At 42.2% G+C, this 14486-nt stretch overlaps 25 non-coding genes across 25 annotated transcripts; all 25 read right to left on the bottom strand.

Annotated features, from left to right (window-relative positions):
• Positions 1 to 118: 118 nt before the first annotated feature.
• LOC135158636 (5S ribosomal RNA) lies at positions 119 to 237 on the bottom strand. The gene has a single exon (XR_010297402.1). It is a non-coding gene; the product is annotated as a 5S ribosomal RNA (ribosomal RNA).
• A 470-nt stretch (positions 238 to 707) lies between these two features.
• LOC135158637 (5S ribosomal RNA) lies at positions 708 to 826 on the bottom strand. Its single transcript, XR_010297403.1, has one exon. It is a non-coding gene; the product is annotated as a 5S ribosomal RNA (ribosomal RNA).
• Positions 827 to 1296: 470 nt separating this feature from the next.
• LOC135158638 (5S ribosomal RNA) lies at positions 1297 to 1415 on the bottom strand. The gene has a single exon (XR_010297404.1). It is a non-coding gene; the product is annotated as a 5S ribosomal RNA (ribosomal RNA).
• A 470-nt stretch (positions 1416 to 1885) lies between these two features.
• Positions 1886 to 2004, bottom strand: LOC135158639 (5S ribosomal RNA). Its single transcript, XR_010297405.1, has one exon. It is a non-coding gene; the product is annotated as a 5S ribosomal RNA (ribosomal RNA).
• A 470-nt stretch (positions 2005 to 2474) lies between these two features.
• On the bottom strand, positions 2475 to 2593 carry LOC135158640 (5S ribosomal RNA). Its single transcript, XR_010297406.1, has one exon. It is a non-coding gene; the product is annotated as a 5S ribosomal RNA (ribosomal RNA).
• Positions 2594 to 3063: 470 nt separating this feature from the next.
• Positions 3064 to 3182, bottom strand: LOC135158641 (5S ribosomal RNA). Its single transcript, XR_010297407.1, has one exon. It is a non-coding gene; the product is annotated as a 5S ribosomal RNA (ribosomal RNA).
• Positions 3183 to 3652: 470 nt separating this feature from the next.
• Positions 3653 to 3771, bottom strand: LOC135158642 (5S ribosomal RNA). The gene has a single exon (XR_010297408.1). It is a non-coding gene; the product is annotated as a 5S ribosomal RNA (ribosomal RNA).
• A 470-nt stretch (positions 3772 to 4241) lies between these two features.
• LOC135158644 (5S ribosomal RNA) lies at positions 4242 to 4360 on the bottom strand. Its single transcript, XR_010297410.1, has one exon. It is a non-coding gene; the product is annotated as a 5S ribosomal RNA (ribosomal RNA).
• A 470-nt stretch (positions 4361 to 4830) lies between these two features.
• On the bottom strand, positions 4831 to 4949 carry LOC135158645 (5S ribosomal RNA). Its single transcript, XR_010297411.1, has one exon. It is a non-coding gene; the product is annotated as a 5S ribosomal RNA (ribosomal RNA).
• Positions 4950 to 5419: 470 nt separating this feature from the next.
• On the bottom strand, positions 5420 to 5538 carry LOC135158646 (5S ribosomal RNA). Its single transcript, XR_010297412.1, has one exon. It is a non-coding gene; the product is annotated as a 5S ribosomal RNA (ribosomal RNA).
• A 470-nt stretch (positions 5539 to 6008) lies between these two features.
• On the bottom strand, positions 6009 to 6127 carry LOC135158647 (5S ribosomal RNA). Its single transcript, XR_010297413.1, has one exon. It is a non-coding gene; the product is annotated as a 5S ribosomal RNA (ribosomal RNA).
• Positions 6128 to 6597: 470 nt separating this feature from the next.
• Positions 6598 to 6716, bottom strand: LOC135158701 (5S ribosomal RNA). The gene has a single exon (XR_010297467.1). It is a non-coding gene; the product is annotated as a 5S ribosomal RNA (ribosomal RNA).
• A 469-nt stretch (positions 6717 to 7185) lies between these two features.
• Positions 7186 to 7304, bottom strand: LOC135158648 (5S ribosomal RNA). Its single transcript, XR_010297414.1, has one exon. It is a non-coding gene; the product is annotated as a 5S ribosomal RNA (ribosomal RNA).
• Positions 7305 to 7774: 470 nt separating this feature from the next.
• Positions 7775 to 7893, bottom strand: LOC135158649 (5S ribosomal RNA). Its single transcript, XR_010297415.1, has one exon. It is a non-coding gene; the product is annotated as a 5S ribosomal RNA (ribosomal RNA).
• A 470-nt stretch (positions 7894 to 8363) lies between these two features.
• On the bottom strand, positions 8364 to 8482 carry LOC135158650 (5S ribosomal RNA). Its single transcript, XR_010297416.1, has one exon. It is a non-coding gene; the product is annotated as a 5S ribosomal RNA (ribosomal RNA).
• A 470-nt stretch (positions 8483 to 8952) lies between these two features.
• On the bottom strand, positions 8953 to 9071 carry LOC135158651 (5S ribosomal RNA). Its single transcript, XR_010297417.1, has one exon. It is a non-coding gene; the product is annotated as a 5S ribosomal RNA (ribosomal RNA).
• A 470-nt stretch (positions 9072 to 9541) lies between these two features.
• LOC135158652 (5S ribosomal RNA) lies at positions 9542 to 9660 on the bottom strand. Its single transcript, XR_010297418.1, has one exon. It is a non-coding gene; the product is annotated as a 5S ribosomal RNA (ribosomal RNA).
• A 470-nt stretch (positions 9661 to 10130) lies between these two features.
• Positions 10131 to 10249, bottom strand: LOC135158653 (5S ribosomal RNA). The gene has a single exon (XR_010297419.1). It is a non-coding gene; the product is annotated as a 5S ribosomal RNA (ribosomal RNA).
• A 470-nt stretch (positions 10250 to 10719) lies between these two features.
• On the bottom strand, positions 10720 to 10838 carry LOC135158655 (5S ribosomal RNA). Its single transcript, XR_010297421.1, has one exon. It is a non-coding gene; the product is annotated as a 5S ribosomal RNA (ribosomal RNA).
• Positions 10839 to 11308: 470 nt separating this feature from the next.
• On the bottom strand, positions 11309 to 11427 carry LOC135158656 (5S ribosomal RNA). Its single transcript, XR_010297422.1, has one exon. It is a non-coding gene; the product is annotated as a 5S ribosomal RNA (ribosomal RNA).
• A 470-nt stretch (positions 11428 to 11897) lies between these two features.
• LOC135158657 (5S ribosomal RNA) lies at positions 11898 to 12016 on the bottom strand. Its single transcript, XR_010297423.1, has one exon. It is a non-coding gene; the product is annotated as a 5S ribosomal RNA (ribosomal RNA).
• Positions 12017 to 12486: 470 nt separating this feature from the next.
• On the bottom strand, positions 12487 to 12605 carry LOC135158658 (5S ribosomal RNA). The gene has a single exon (XR_010297424.1). It is a non-coding gene; the product is annotated as a 5S ribosomal RNA (ribosomal RNA).
• A 470-nt stretch (positions 12606 to 13075) lies between these two features.
• Positions 13076 to 13194, bottom strand: LOC135158659 (5S ribosomal RNA). The gene has a single exon (XR_010297425.1). It is a non-coding gene; the product is annotated as a 5S ribosomal RNA (ribosomal RNA).
• A 472-nt stretch (positions 13195 to 13666) lies between these two features.
• Positions 13667 to 13785, bottom strand: LOC135158660 (5S ribosomal RNA). Its single transcript, XR_010297426.1, has one exon. It is a non-coding gene; the product is annotated as a 5S ribosomal RNA (ribosomal RNA).
• Positions 13786 to 14255: 470 nt separating this feature from the next.
• LOC135158661 (5S ribosomal RNA) lies at positions 14256 to 14374 on the bottom strand. Its single transcript, XR_010297427.1, has one exon. It is a non-coding gene; the product is annotated as a 5S ribosomal RNA (ribosomal RNA).
• Between the last annotated feature and the right edge of the window lie 112 nt (positions 14375 to 14486).

The following is a 14486-nucleotide window of genomic DNA, read 5'->3' on the forward strand; positions in this document are numbered from 1 at the left end:
GACGAAGGAGACGAAAAAGACAACAAAAAAGGAGACAAAAGTGATACTATAAAGGAAAACAAATACCAACGACTTAAAATGAAAAAATGAATAAAGGGGCATTTCATGAAGCAAAAAATGCCTACAACACCCGGTATTCCCAGGCGGTCTCCCATCCAAGTACTAACCGAGCCCTATGCTGCTTGACTTCGGTGATCGGACGAGAACCGGTATATTCAGCATGGTATGGTCGTAGGCTCTTGCTCCATCAAAGTCAAGCTATTTGAAGGGATACTATGACGTCATCATCTATTTAATCCCTGTCAGTAATAATATTGGTTGATTGATGTCTTCAGTCATTCCACCGATCTTTCATTGGGTTTGTTTCAGTTTCCATCGGATGCCTACCTACGATAATTTGGAGATATTGTCGTGTTTTTTTTCTTGGATGCGCACCTGTGTGTGACGCAACAATTCACATGATGGTGTAGGCCTTGAACTGCGCGCCTCGTCTCTTGGAGACCCTGTGCTTGCAAACAAACGACTTTCATCATTGCCTTGAATGTCGGACATCAAGCGAAAAGTTTATTCCTGCTCTATTAAAAAGGGTGACGAAGGAGACGAAAAAGACAACAAAAAAGGAGACAAAAGTGATACTATAAAGGAAAACAAATACCAACGACTTAAAATGAAAAAATGAATAAAGGGGCATTTCATGAAGCAAAAAATGCCTACAACACCCGGTATTCCCAGGCGGTCTCCCATCCAAGTACTAACCGAGCCCTATGCTGCTTGACTTCGGTGATCGGACGAGAACCGGTATATTCAGCATGGTATGGTCGTAGGCTCTTGCTCCATCAAAGTCAAGCTATTTGAAGGGATACTATGACGTCATCATCTATTTAATCCCTGTCAGTAATAATATTGGTTGATTGATGTCTTCAGTCATTCCACCGATCTTTCATTGGGTTTGTTTCAGTTTCCATCGGATGCCTACCTACGATAATTTGGAGATATTGTCGTGTTTTTTTTCTTGGATGCGCACCTGTGTGTGACGCAACAATTCACATGATGGTGTAGGCCTTGAACTGCGCGCCTCGTCTCTTGGAGACCCTGTGCTTGCAAACAAACGACTTTCATCATTGCCTTGAATGTCGGACATCAAGCGAAAAGTTTATTCCTGCTCTATTAAAAAGGGTGACGAAGGAGACGAAAAAGACAACAAAAAAGGAGACAAAAGTGATACTATAAAGGAAAACAAATACCAACGACTTAAAATGAAAAAATGAATAAAGGGGCATTTCATGAAGCAAAAAATGCCTACAACACCCGGTATTCCCAGGCGGTCTCCCATCCAAGTACTAACCGAGCCCTATGCTGCTTGACTTCGGTGATCGGACGAGAACCGGTATATTCAGCATGGTATGGTCGTAGGCTCTTGCTCCATCAAAGTCAAGCTATTTGAAGGGATACTATGACGTCATCATCTATTTAATCCCTGTCAGTAATAATATTGGTTGATTGATGTCTTCAGTCATTCCACCGATCTTTCATTGGGTTTGTTTCAGTTTCCATCGGATGCCTACCTACGATAATTTGGAGATATTGTCGTGTTTTTTTTCTTGGATGCGCACCTGTGTGTGACGCAACAATTCACATGATGGTGTAGGCCTTGAACTGCGCGCCTCGTCTCTTGGAGACCCTGTGCTTGCAAACAAACGACTTTCATCATTGCCTTGAATGTCGGACATCAAGCGAAAAGTTTATTCCTGCTCTATTAAAAAGGGTGACGAAGGAGACGAAAAAGACAACAAAAAAGGAGACAAAAGTGATACTATAAAGGAAAACAAATACCAACGACTTAAAATGAAAAAATGAATAAAGGGGCATTTCATGAAGCAAAAAATGCCTACAACACCCGGTATTCCCAGGCGGTCTCCCATCCAAGTACTAACCGAGCCCTATGCTGCTTGACTTCGGTGATCGGACGAGAACCGGTATATTCAGCATGGTATGGTCGTAGGCTCTTGCTCCATCAAAGTCAAGCTATTTGAAGGGATACTATGACGTCATCATCTATTTAATCCCTGTCAGTAATAATATTGGTTGATTGATGTCTTCAGTCATTCCACCGATCTTTCATTGGGTTTGTTTCAGTTTCCATCGGATGCCTACCTACGATAATTTGGAGATATTGTCGTGTTTTTTTTCTTGGATGCGCACCTGTGTGTGACGCAACAATTCACATGATGGTGTAGGCCTTGAACTGCGCGCCTCGTCTCTTGGAGACCCTGTGCTTGCAAACAAACGACTTTCATCATTGCCTTGAATGTCGGACATCAAGCGAAAAGTTTATTCCTGCTCTATTAAAAAGGGTGACGAAGGAGACGAAAAAGACAACAAAAAAGGAGACAAAAGTGATACTATAAAGGAAAACAAATACCAACGACTTAAAATGAAAAAATGAATAAAGGGGCATTTCATGAAGCAAAAAATGCCTACAACACCCGGTATTCCCAGGCGGTCTCCCATCCAAGTACTAACCGAGCCCTATGCTGCTTGACTTCGGTGATCGGACGAGAACCGGTATATTCAGCATGGTATGGTCGTAGGCTCTTGCTCCATCAAAGTCAAGCTATTTGAAGGGATACTATGACGTCATCATCTATTTAATCCCTGTCAGTAATAATATTGGTTGATTGATGTCTTCAGTCATTCCACCGATCTTTCATTGGGTTTGTTTCAGTTTCCATCGGATGCCTACCTACGATAATTTGGAGATATTGTCGTGTTTTTTTTCTTGGATGCGCACCTGTGTGTGACGCAACAATTCACATGATGGTGTAGGCCTTGAACTGCGCGCCTCGTCTCTTGGAGACCCTGTGCTTGCAAACAAACGACTTTCATCATTGCCTTGAATGTCGGACATCAAGCGAAAAGTTTATTCCTGCTCTATTAAAAAGGGTGACGAAGGAGACGAAAAAGACAACAAAAAAGGAGACAAAAGTGATACTATAAAGGAAAACAAATACCAACGACTTAAAATGAAAAAATGAATAAAGGGGCATTTCATGAAGCAAAAAATGCCTACAACACCCGGTATTCCCAGGCGGTCTCCCATCCAAGTACTAACCGAGCCCTATGCTGCTTGACTTCGGTGATCGGACGAGAACCGGTATATTCAGCATGGTATGGTCGTAGGCTCTTGCTCCATCAAAGTCAAGCTATTTGAAGGGATACTATGACGTCATCATCTATTTAATCCCTGTCAGTAATAATATTGGTTGATTGATGTCTTCAGTCATTCCACCGATCTTTCATTGGGTTTGTTTCAGTTTCCATCGGATGCCTACCTACGATAATTTGGAGATATTGTCGTGTTTTTTTTCTTGGATGCGCACCTGTGTGTGACGCAACAATTCACATGATGGTGTAGGCCTTGAACTGCGCGCCTCGTCTCTTGGAGACCCTGTGCTTGCAAACAAACGACTTTCATCATTGCCTTGAATGTCGGACATCAAGCGAAAAGTTTATTCCTGCTCTATTAAAAAGGGTGACGAAGGAGACGAAAAAGACAACAAAAAAGGAGACAAAAGTGATACTATAAAGGAAAACAAATACCAACGACTTAAAATGAAAAAATGAATAAAGGGGCATTTCATGAAGCAAAAAATGCCTACAACACCCGGTATTCCCAGGCGGTCTCCCATCCAAGTACTAACCGAGCCCTATGCTGCTTGACTTCGGTGATCGGACGAGAACCGGTATATTCAGCATGGTATGGTCGTAGGCTCTTGCTCCATCAAAGTCAAGCTATTTGAAGGGATACTATGACGTCATCATCTATTTAATCCCTGTCAGTAATAATATTGGTTGATTGATGTCTTCAGTCATTCCACCGATCTTTCATTGGGTTTGTTTCAGTTTCCATCGGATGCCTACCTACGATAATTTGGAGATATTGTCGTGTTTTTTTTCTTGGATGCGCACCTGTGTGTGACGCAACAATTCACATGATGGTGTAGGCCTTGAACTGCGCGCCTCGTCTCTTGGAGACCCTGTGCTTGCAAACAAACGACTTTCATCATTGCCTTGAATGTCGGACATCAAGCGAAAAGTTTATTCCTGCTCTATTAAAAAGGGTGACGAAGGAGACGAAAAAGACAACAAAAAAGGAGACAAAAGTGATACTATAAAGGAAAACAAATACCAACGACTTAAAATGAAAAAATGAATAAAGGGGCATTTCATGAAGCAAAAAATGCCTACAACACCCGGTATTCCCAGGCGGTCTCCCATCCAAGTACTAACCGAGCCCTATGCTGCTTGACTTCGGTGATCGGACGAGAACCGGTATATTCAGCATGGTATGGTCGTAGGCTCTTGCTCCATCAAAGTCAAGCTATTTGAAGGGATACTATGACGTCATCATCTATTTAATCCCTGTCAGTAATAATATTGGTTGATTGATGTCTTCAGTCATTCCACCGATCTTTCATTGGGTTTGTTTCAGTTTCCATCGGATGCCTACCTACGATAATTTGGAGATATTGTCGTGTTTTTTTTCTTGGATGCGCACCTGTGTGTGACGCAACAATTCACATGATGGTGTAGGCCTTGAACTGCGCGCCTCGTCTCTTGGAGACCCTGTGCTTGCAAACAAACGACTTTCATCATTGCCTTGAATGTCGGACATCAAGCGAAAAGTTTATTCCTGCTCTATTAAAAAGGGTGACGAAGGAGACGAAAAAGACAACAAAAAAGGAGACAAAAGTGATACTATAAAGGAAAACAAATACCAACGACTTAAAATGAAAAAATGAATAAAGGGGCATTTCATGAAGCAAAAAATGCCTACAACACCCGGTATTCCCAGGCGGTCTCCCATCCAAGTACTAACCGAGCCCTATGCTGCTTGACTTCGGTGATCGGACGAGAACCGGTATATTCAGCATGGTATGGTCGTAGGCTCTTGCTCCATCAAAGTCAAGCTATTTGAAGGGATACTATGACGTCATCATCTATTTAATCCCTGTCAGTAATAATATTGGTTGATTGATGTCTTCAGTCATTCCACCGATCTTTCATTGGGTTTGTTTCAGTTTCCATCGGATGCCTACCTACGATAATTTGGAGATATTGTCGTGTTTTTTTTCTTGGATGCGCACCTGTGTGTGACGCAACAATTCACATGATGGTGTAGGCCTTGAACTGCGCGCCTCGTCTCTTGGAGACCCTGTGCTTGCAAACAAACGACTTTCATCATTGCCTTGAATGTCGGACATCAAGCGAAAAGTTTATTCCTGCTCTATTAAAAAGGGTGACGAAGGAGACGAAAAAGACAACAAAAAAGGAGACAAAAGTGATACTATAAAGGAAAACAAATACCAACGACTTAAAATGAAAAAATGAATAAAGGGGCATTTCATGAAGCAAAAAATGCCTACAACACCCGGTATTCCCAGGCGGTCTCCCATCCAAGTACTAACCGAGCCCTATGCTGCTTGACTTCGGTGATCGGACGAGAACCGGTATATTCAGCATGGTATGGTCGTAGGCTCTTGCTCCATCAAAGTCAAGCTATTTGAAGGGATACTATGACGTCATCATCTATTTAATCCCTGTCAGTAATAATATTGGTTGATTGATGTCTTCAGTCATTCCACCGATCTTTCATTGGGTTTGTTTCAGTTTCCATCGGATGCCTACCTACGATAATTTGGAGATATTGTCGTGTTTTTTTTCTTGGATGCGCACCTGTGTGTGACGCAACAATTCACATGATGGTGTAGGCCTTGAACTGCGCGCCTCGTCTCTTGGAGACCCTGTGCTTGCAAACAAACGACTTTCATCATTGCCTTGAATGTCGGACATCAAGCGAAAAGTTTATTCCTGCTCTATTAAAAAGGGTGACGAAGGAGACGAAAAAGACAACAAAAAAGGAGACAAAAGTGATACTATAAAGGAAAACAAATACCAACGACTTAAAATGAAAAAATGAATAAAGGGGCATTTCATGAAGCAAAAAATGCCTACAACACCCGGTATTCCCAGGCGGTCTCCCATCCAAGTACTAACCGAGCCCTATGCTGCTTGACTTCGGTGATCGGACGAGAACCGGTATATTCAGCATGGTATGGTCGTAGGCTCTTGCTCCATCAAAGTCAAGCTATTTGAAGGGATACTATGACGTCATCATCTATTTAATCCCTGTCAGTAATAATATTGGTTGATTGATGTCTTCAGTCATTCCACCGATCTTTCATTGGGTTTGTTTCAGTTTCCATCGGATGCCTACCTACGATAATTTGGAGATATTGTCGTGTTTTTTTTCTTGGATGCGCACCTGTGTGTGACGCAACAATTCACATGATGGTGTAGGCCTTGAACTGCGCGCCTCGTCTCTTGGAGACCCTGTGCTTGCAAACAAACGACTTTCATCATTGCCTTGAATGTCGGACATCAAGCGAAAAGTTTATTCCTGCTCTATTAAAAAGGGTGACGAAGGAGACGAAAAAGACAACAAAAAAGGAGACAAAAGTGATACTATAAAGGAAAACAAATACCAACGACTTAAAATGAAAAAATGAATAAAGGGGCATTTCATGAAGCAAAAAATGCCTACAACACCCGGTATTCCCAGGCGGTCTCCCATCCAAGTACTAACCGAGCCCTATGCTGCTTGACTTCGGTGATCGGACGAGAACCGGTATATTCAGCATGGTATGGTCGTATCTCTTGCTCCATCAAAGTCAAGCTATTTGAAGGGATACTATGACGTCATCATCTATTTAATCCCTGTCAGTAATAATATTGGTTGATTGATGTCTTCAGTCATTCCACCGATCTTTCATTGGGTTTGTTTCAGTTTCCATCGGATGCCTACCTACGATAATTTGGAGATATTGTCGTGTTTTTTTTCTTGGATGCGCACCTGTGTGTGACGCAACAATTCACATGATGGTGTAGGCCTTGAACTGCGCGCCTCGTCTCTTGGAGACCCTGTGCTTGCAAACAAACGACTTTCATCATTGCCTTGAATGTCGGACATCAAGCGAAAAGTTTATTCCTGCTCTATTAAAAAGGGTGACGAAGGAGACGAAAAAGACAACAAAAAAGGAGACAAAAGTGATACTATAAAGGAAAACAAATACCAACGACTTAAAATGAAAAAATGAATAAAGGGGCATTTCATGAAGCAAAAAATGCCTACAACACCCGGTATTCCCAGGCGGTCTCCCATCCAAGTACTAACCGAGCCCTATGCTGCTTGACTTCGGTGATCGGACGAGAACCGGTATATTCAGCATGGTATGGTCGTAGGCTCTTGCTCCATCAAAGTCAAGCTATTTGAAGGGATACTATGACGTCATCATCTATTTAATCCCTGTCAGTAATAATATTGGTTGATTGATGTCTTCAGTCATTCCACCGATCTTTCATTGGGTTTGTTTCAGTTTCCATCGGATGCCTACCTACGATAATTTGGAGATATTGTCGTGTTTTTTTTCTTGGATGCGCACCTGTGTGTGACGCAACAATTCACATGATGGTGTAGGCCTTGAACTGCGCGCCTCGTCTCTTGGAGACCCTGTGCTTGCAAACAAACGACTTTCATCATTGCCTTGAATGTCGGACATCAAGCGAAAAGTTTATTCCTGCTCTATTAAAAAGGGTGACGAAGGAGACGAAAAAGACAACAAAAAAGGAGACAAAAGTGATACTATAAAGGAAAACAAATACCAACGACTTAAAATGAAAAAATGAATAAAGGGGCATTTCATGAAGCAAAAAATGCCTACAACACCCGGTATTCCCAGGCGGTCTCCCATCCAAGTACTAACCGAGCCCTATGCTGCTTGACTTCGGTGATCGGACGAGAACCGGTATATTCAGCATGGTATGGTCGTAGGCTCTTGCTCCATCAAAGTCAAGCTATTTGAAGGGATACTATGACGTCATCATCTATTTAATCCCTGTCAGTAATAATATTGGTTGATTGATGTCTTCAGTCATTCCACCGATCTTTCATTGGGTTTGTTTCAGTTTCCATCGGATGCCTACCTACGATAATTTGGAGATATTGTCGTGTTTTTTTTCTTGGATGCGCACCTGTGTGTGACGCAACAATTCACATGATGGTGTAGGCCTTGAACTGCGCGCCTCGTCTCTTGGAGACCCTGTGCTTGCAAACAAACGACTTTCATCATTGCCTTGAATGTCGGACATCAAGCGAAAAGTTTATTCCTGCTCTATTAAAAAGGGTGACGAAGGAGACGAAAAAGACAACAAAAAAGGAGACAAAAGTGATACTATAAAGGAAAACAAATACCAACGACTTAAAATGAAAAAATGAATAAAGGGGCATTTCATGAAGCAAAAAATGCCTACAACACCCGGTATTCCCAGGCGGTCTCCCATCCAAGTACTAACCGAGCCCTATGCTGCTTGACTTCGGTGATCGGACGAGAACCGGTATATTCAGCATGGTATGGTCGTAGGCTCTTGCTCCATCAAAGTCAAGCTATTTGAAGGGATACTATGACGTCATCATCTATTTAATCCCTGTCAGTAATAATATTGGTTGATTGATGTCTTCAGTCATTCCACCGATCTTTCATTGGGTTTGTTTCAGTTTCCATCGGATGCCTACCTACGATAATTTGGAGATATTGTCGTGTTTTTTTTCTTGGATGCGCACCTGTGTGTGACGCAACAATTCACATGATGGTGTAGGCCTTGAACTGCGCGCCTCGTCTCTTGGAGACCCTGTGCTTGCAAACAAACGACTTTCATCATTGCCTTGAATGTCGGACATCAAGCGAAAAGTTTATTCCTGCTCTATTAAAAAGGGTGACGAAGGAGACGAAAAAGACAACAAAAAAGGAGACAAAAGTGATACTATAAAGGAAAACAAATACCAACGACTTAAAATGAAAAAATGAATAAAGGGGCATTTCATGAAGCAAAAAATGCCTACAACACCCGGTATTCCCAGGCGGTCTCCCATCCAAGTACTAACCGAGCCCTATGCTGCTTGACTTCGGTGATCGGACGAGAACCGGTATATTCAGCATGGTATGGTCGTAGGCTCTTGCTCCATCAAAGTCAAGCTATTTGAAGGGATACTATGACGTCATCATCTATTTAATCCCTGTCAGTAATAATATTGGTTGATTGATGTCTTCAGTCATTCCACCGATCTTTCATTGGGTTTGTTTCAGTTTCCATCGGATGCCTACCTACGATAATTTGGAGATATTGTCGTGTTTTTTTTCTTGGATGCGCACCTGTGTGTGACGCAACAATTCACATGATGGTGTAGGCCTTGAACTGCGCGCCTCGTCTCTTGGAGACCCTGTGCTTGCAAACAAACGACTTTCATCATTGCCTTGAATGTCGGACATCAAGCGAAAAGTTTATTCCTGCTCTATTAAAAAGGGTGACGAAGGAGACGAAAAAGACAACAAAAAAGGAGACAAAAGTGATACTATAAAGGAAAACAAATACCAACGACTTAAAATGAAAAAATGAATAAAGGGGCATTTCATGAAGCAAAAAATGCCTACAACACCCGGTATTCCCAGGCGGTCTCCCATCCAAGTACTAACCGAGCCCTATGCTGCTTGACTTCGGTGATCGGACGAGAACCGGTATATTCAGCATGGTATGGTCGTAGGCTCTTGCTCCATCAAAGTCAAGCTATTTGAAGGGATACTATGACGTCATCATCTATTTAATCCCTGTCAGTAATAATATTGGTTGATTGATGTCTTCAGTCATTCCACCGATCTTTCATTGGGTTTGTTTCAGTTTCCATCGGATGCCTACCTACGATAATTTGGAGATATTGTCGTGTTTTTTTTCTTGGATGCGCACCTGTGTGTGACGCAACAATTCACATGATGGTGTAGGCCTTGAACTGCGCGCCTCGTCTCTTGGAGACCCTGTGCTTGCAAACAAACGACTTTCATCATTGCCTTGAATGTCGGACATCAAGCGAAAAGTTTATTCCTGCTCTATTAAAAAGGGTGACGAAGGAGACGAAAAAGACAACAAAAAAGGAGACAAAAGTGATACTATAAAGGAAAACAAATACCAACGACTTAAAATGAAAAAATGAATAAAGGGGCATTTCATGAAGCAAAAAATGCCTACAACACCCGGTATTCCCAGGCGGTCTCCCATCCAAGTACTAACCGAGCCCTATGCTGCTTGACTTCGGTGATCGGACGAGAACCGGTATATTCAGCATGGTATGGTCGTAGGCTCTTGCTCCATCAAAGTCAAGCTATTTGAAGGGATACTATGACGTCATCATCTATTTAATCCCTGTCAGTAATAATATTGGTTGATTGATGTCTTCAGTCATTCCACCGATCTTTCATTGGGTTTGTTTCAGTTTCCATCGGATGCCTACCTACGATAATTTGGAGATATTGTCGTGTTTTTTTTCTTGGATGCGCACCTGTGTGTGACGCAACAATTCACATGATGGTGTAGGCCTTGAACTGCGCGCCTCGTCTCTTGGAGACCCTGTGCTTGCAAACAAACGACTTTCATCATTGCCTTGAATGTCGGACATCAAGCGAAAAGTTTATTCCTGCTCTATTAAAAAGGGTGACGAAGGAGACGAAAAAGACAACAAAAAAGGAGACAAAAGTGATACTATAAAGGAAAACAAATACCAACGACTTAAAATGAAAAAATGAATAAAGGGGCATTTCATGAAGCAAAAAATGCCTACAACACCCGGTATTCCCAGGCGGTCTCCCATCCAAGTACTAACCGAGCCCTATGCTGCTTGACTTCGGTGATCGGACGAGAACCGGTATATTCAGCATGGTATGGTCGTAGGCTCTTGCTCCATCAAAGTCAAGCTATTTGAAGGGATACTATGACGTCATCATCTATTTAATCCCTGTCAGTAATAATATTGGTTGATTGATGTCTTCAGTCATTCCACCGATCTTTCATTGGGTTTGTTTCAGTTTCCATCGGATGCCTACCTACGATAATTTGGAGATATTGTCGTGTTTTTTTTCTTGGATGCGCACCTGTGTGTGACGCAACAATTCACATGATGGTGTAGGCCTTGAACTGCGCGCCTCGTCTCTTGGAGACCCTGTGCTTGCAAACAAACGACTTTCATCATTGCCTTGAATGTCGGACATCAAGCGAAAAGTTTATTCCTGCTCTATTAAAAAGGGTGACGAAGGAGACGAAAAAGACAACAAAAAAGGAGACAAAAGTGATACTATAAAGGAAAACAAATACCAACGACTTAAAATGAAAAAATGAATAAAGGGGCATTTCATGAAGCAAAAAATGCCTACAACACCCGGTATTCCCAGGCGGTCTCCCATCCAAGTACTAACCGAGCCCTATGCTGCTTGACTTCGGTGATCGGACGAGAACCGGTATATTCAGCATGGTATGGTCGTAGGCTCTTGCTCCATCAAAGTCAAGCTATTTGAAGGGATACTATGACGTCATCATCTATTTAATCCCTGTCAGTAATAATATTGGTTGATTGATGTCTTCAGTCATTCCACCGATCTTTCATTGGGTTTGTTTCAGTTTCCATCGGATGCCTACCTACGATAATTTGGAGATATTGTCGTGTTTTTTTTCTTGGATGCGCACCTGTGTGTGACGCAACAATTCACATGATGGTGTAGGCCTTGAACTGCGCGCCTCGTCTCTTGGAGACCCTGTGCTTGCAAACAAACGACTTTCATCATTGCCTTGAATGTCGGACATCAAGCGAAAAGTTTATTCCTGCTCTATTAAAAAGGGTGACGAAGGAGACGAAAAAGACAACAAAAAAGGAGACAAAAGTGATACTATAAAGGAAAACAAATACCAACGACTTAAAATGAAAAAATGAATAAAGGGGCATTTCATGAAGCAAAAAATGCCTACAACACCCGGTATTCCCAGGCGGTCTCCCATCCAAGTACTAACCGAGCCCTATGCTGCTTGACTTCGGTGATCGGACGAGAACCGGTATATTCAGCATGGTATGGTCGTAGGCTCTTGCTCCATCAAAGTCAAGCTATTTGAAGGGATACTATGACGTCATCATCTATTTAATCCCTGTCAGTAATAATATTGGTTGATTGATGTCTTCAGTCATTCCACCGATCTTTCATTGGGTTTGTTTCAGTTTCCATCGGATGCCTACCTACGATAATTTGGAGATATTGTCGTGTTTTTTTTCTTGGATGCGCACCTGTGTGTGACGCAACAATTCACATGATGGTGTAGGCCTTGAACTGCGCGCCTCGTCTCTTGGAGACCCTGTGCTTGCAAACAAACGACTTTCATCATTGCCTTGAATGTCGGACATCAAGCGAAAAGTTTATTCCTGCTCTATTAAAAAGGGTGACGAAGGAGACGAAAAAGACAACAAAAAAGGAGACAAAAGTGATACTATAAAGGAAAACAAATACCAACGACTTAAAATGAAAAAATGAATAAAGGGGCATTTCATGAAGCAAAAAATGCCTACAACACCCGGTATTCCCAGGCGGTCTCCCATCCAAGTACTAACCGAGCCCTATGCTGCTTGACTTCGGTGATCGGACGAGAACCGGTATATTCAGCATGGTATGGTCGTAGGCTCTTGCTCCATCAAAGTCAAGCTATTTGAAGGGATACTATGACGTCATCATCTATTTAATCCCTGTCAGTAATAATATTGGTTGATTGATGTCTTCAGTCATTCCACCGATCTTTCATTGGGTTTGTTTCAGTTTCCATCGGATGCCTACCTACGATAATTTGGAGATATTGTCGTGTTTTTTTTCTTGGATGCGCACCTGTGTGTGACGCAACAATTCACATGATGGTGTAGGCCTTGAACTGCGCGCCTCGTCTCTTGGAGACCCTGTGCTTGCAAACAAACGACTTTCATCATTGCCTTGAATGTCGGACATCAAGCGAAAAGTTTATTCCTGCTCTATTAAAAAGGGTGACGAAGGAGACGAAAAAGACAACAAAAAAGGAGACAAAAGTGATACTATAAAGGAAAACAAATACCAACGACTTAAAATGAAAAAATGAATAAAGGGGCATTTCATGAAGCAAAAAATGCCTACAACACCCGGTATTCCCAGGCGGTCTCCCATCCAAGTACTAACCGAGCCCTATGCTGCTTGACTTCGGTGATCGGACGAGAACCGGTATATTCAGCATGGTATGGTCGTAGGCTCTTGCTCCATCAAAGTCAAGCTATTTGAAGGGATACTATGACGTCATCATCTATTTAATCCCTGTCAGTAATAATATTGGTTGATTGATGTCTTCAGTCATTCCACCGATCTTTCATTGGGTTTGTTTCAGGTTTCCATCGGATGCCTACCTACGATAATTTGGAGATATTGTCTGTGTTTTTTTTCTTGGATGCGCACCTGTGTGTGACGCAACAATTCACATGATGGTGTAGGCCTTGAACTGCGCGCCTCGTCTCTTGGAGACCCTGTGCTTGCAAACAAACGACTTTCATCATTGCCTTGAATGTCGGACATCAAGCGAAAAGTTTATTCCTGCTCTATTAAAAAGGGTGACGAAGGAGACGAAAAAGACAACAAAAAAGGAGACAAAAGTGATACTATAAAGGAAAACAAATACCAACGACTTAAAATGAAAAAATGAATAAAGGGGCATTTCATGAAGCAAAAAATGCCTACAACACCCGGTATTCCCAGGCGGTCTCCCATCCAAGTACTAACCGAGCCCTATGCTGCTTGACTTCGGTGATCGGACGAGAACCGGTATATTCAGCATGGTATGGTCGTAGGCTCTTGCTCCATCAAAGTCAAGCTATTTGAAGGGATACTATGACGTCATCATCTATTTAATCCCTGTCAGTAATAATATTGGTTGATTGATGTCTTCAGTCATTCCACCGATCTTTCATTGGGTTTGTTTCAGTTTCCATCGGATGCCTACCTACGATAATTTGGAGATATTGTCGTGTTTTTTTTCTTGGATGCGCACCTGTGTGTGACGCAACAATTCACATGATGGTGTAGGCCTTGAACTGCGCGCCTCGTCTCTTGGAGACCCTGTGCTTGCAAACAAACGACTTTCATCATTGCCTTGAATGTCGGACATCAAGCGAAAAGTTTATTCCTGCTCTATTAAAAAGGGTGACGAAGGAGACGAAAAAGACAACAAAAAAGGAGACAAAAGTGATACTATAAAGGAAAACAAATACCAACGACTTAAAATGAAAAAATGAATAAAGGGGCATTTCATGAAGCAAAAAATGCCTACAACACCCGGTATTCCCAGGCGGTCTCCCATCCAAGTACTAACCGAGCCCTATGCTGCTTGACTTCGGTGATCGGACGAGAACCGGTATATTCAGCATGGTATGGTCGTAGGCTCTTGCTCCATCAAAGTCAAGCTATTTGAAGGGATACTATGACGTCATCATCTATTTAATCCCTGTCAGTAATAATATTGGTTGATTGATGTCTTCAGTCATTCCACCGATC

Source organism: Lytechinus pictus, unplaced genomic scaffold, assembly GCF_037042905.1.
Source record: "Lytechinus pictus isolate F3 Inbred unplaced genomic scaffold, Lp3.0 scaffold_98, whole genome shotgun sequence".
Taxonomy (NCBI): Eukaryota; Metazoa; Echinodermata; class Echinoidea; order Temnopleuroida; family Toxopneustidae; genus Lytechinus; species Lytechinus pictus.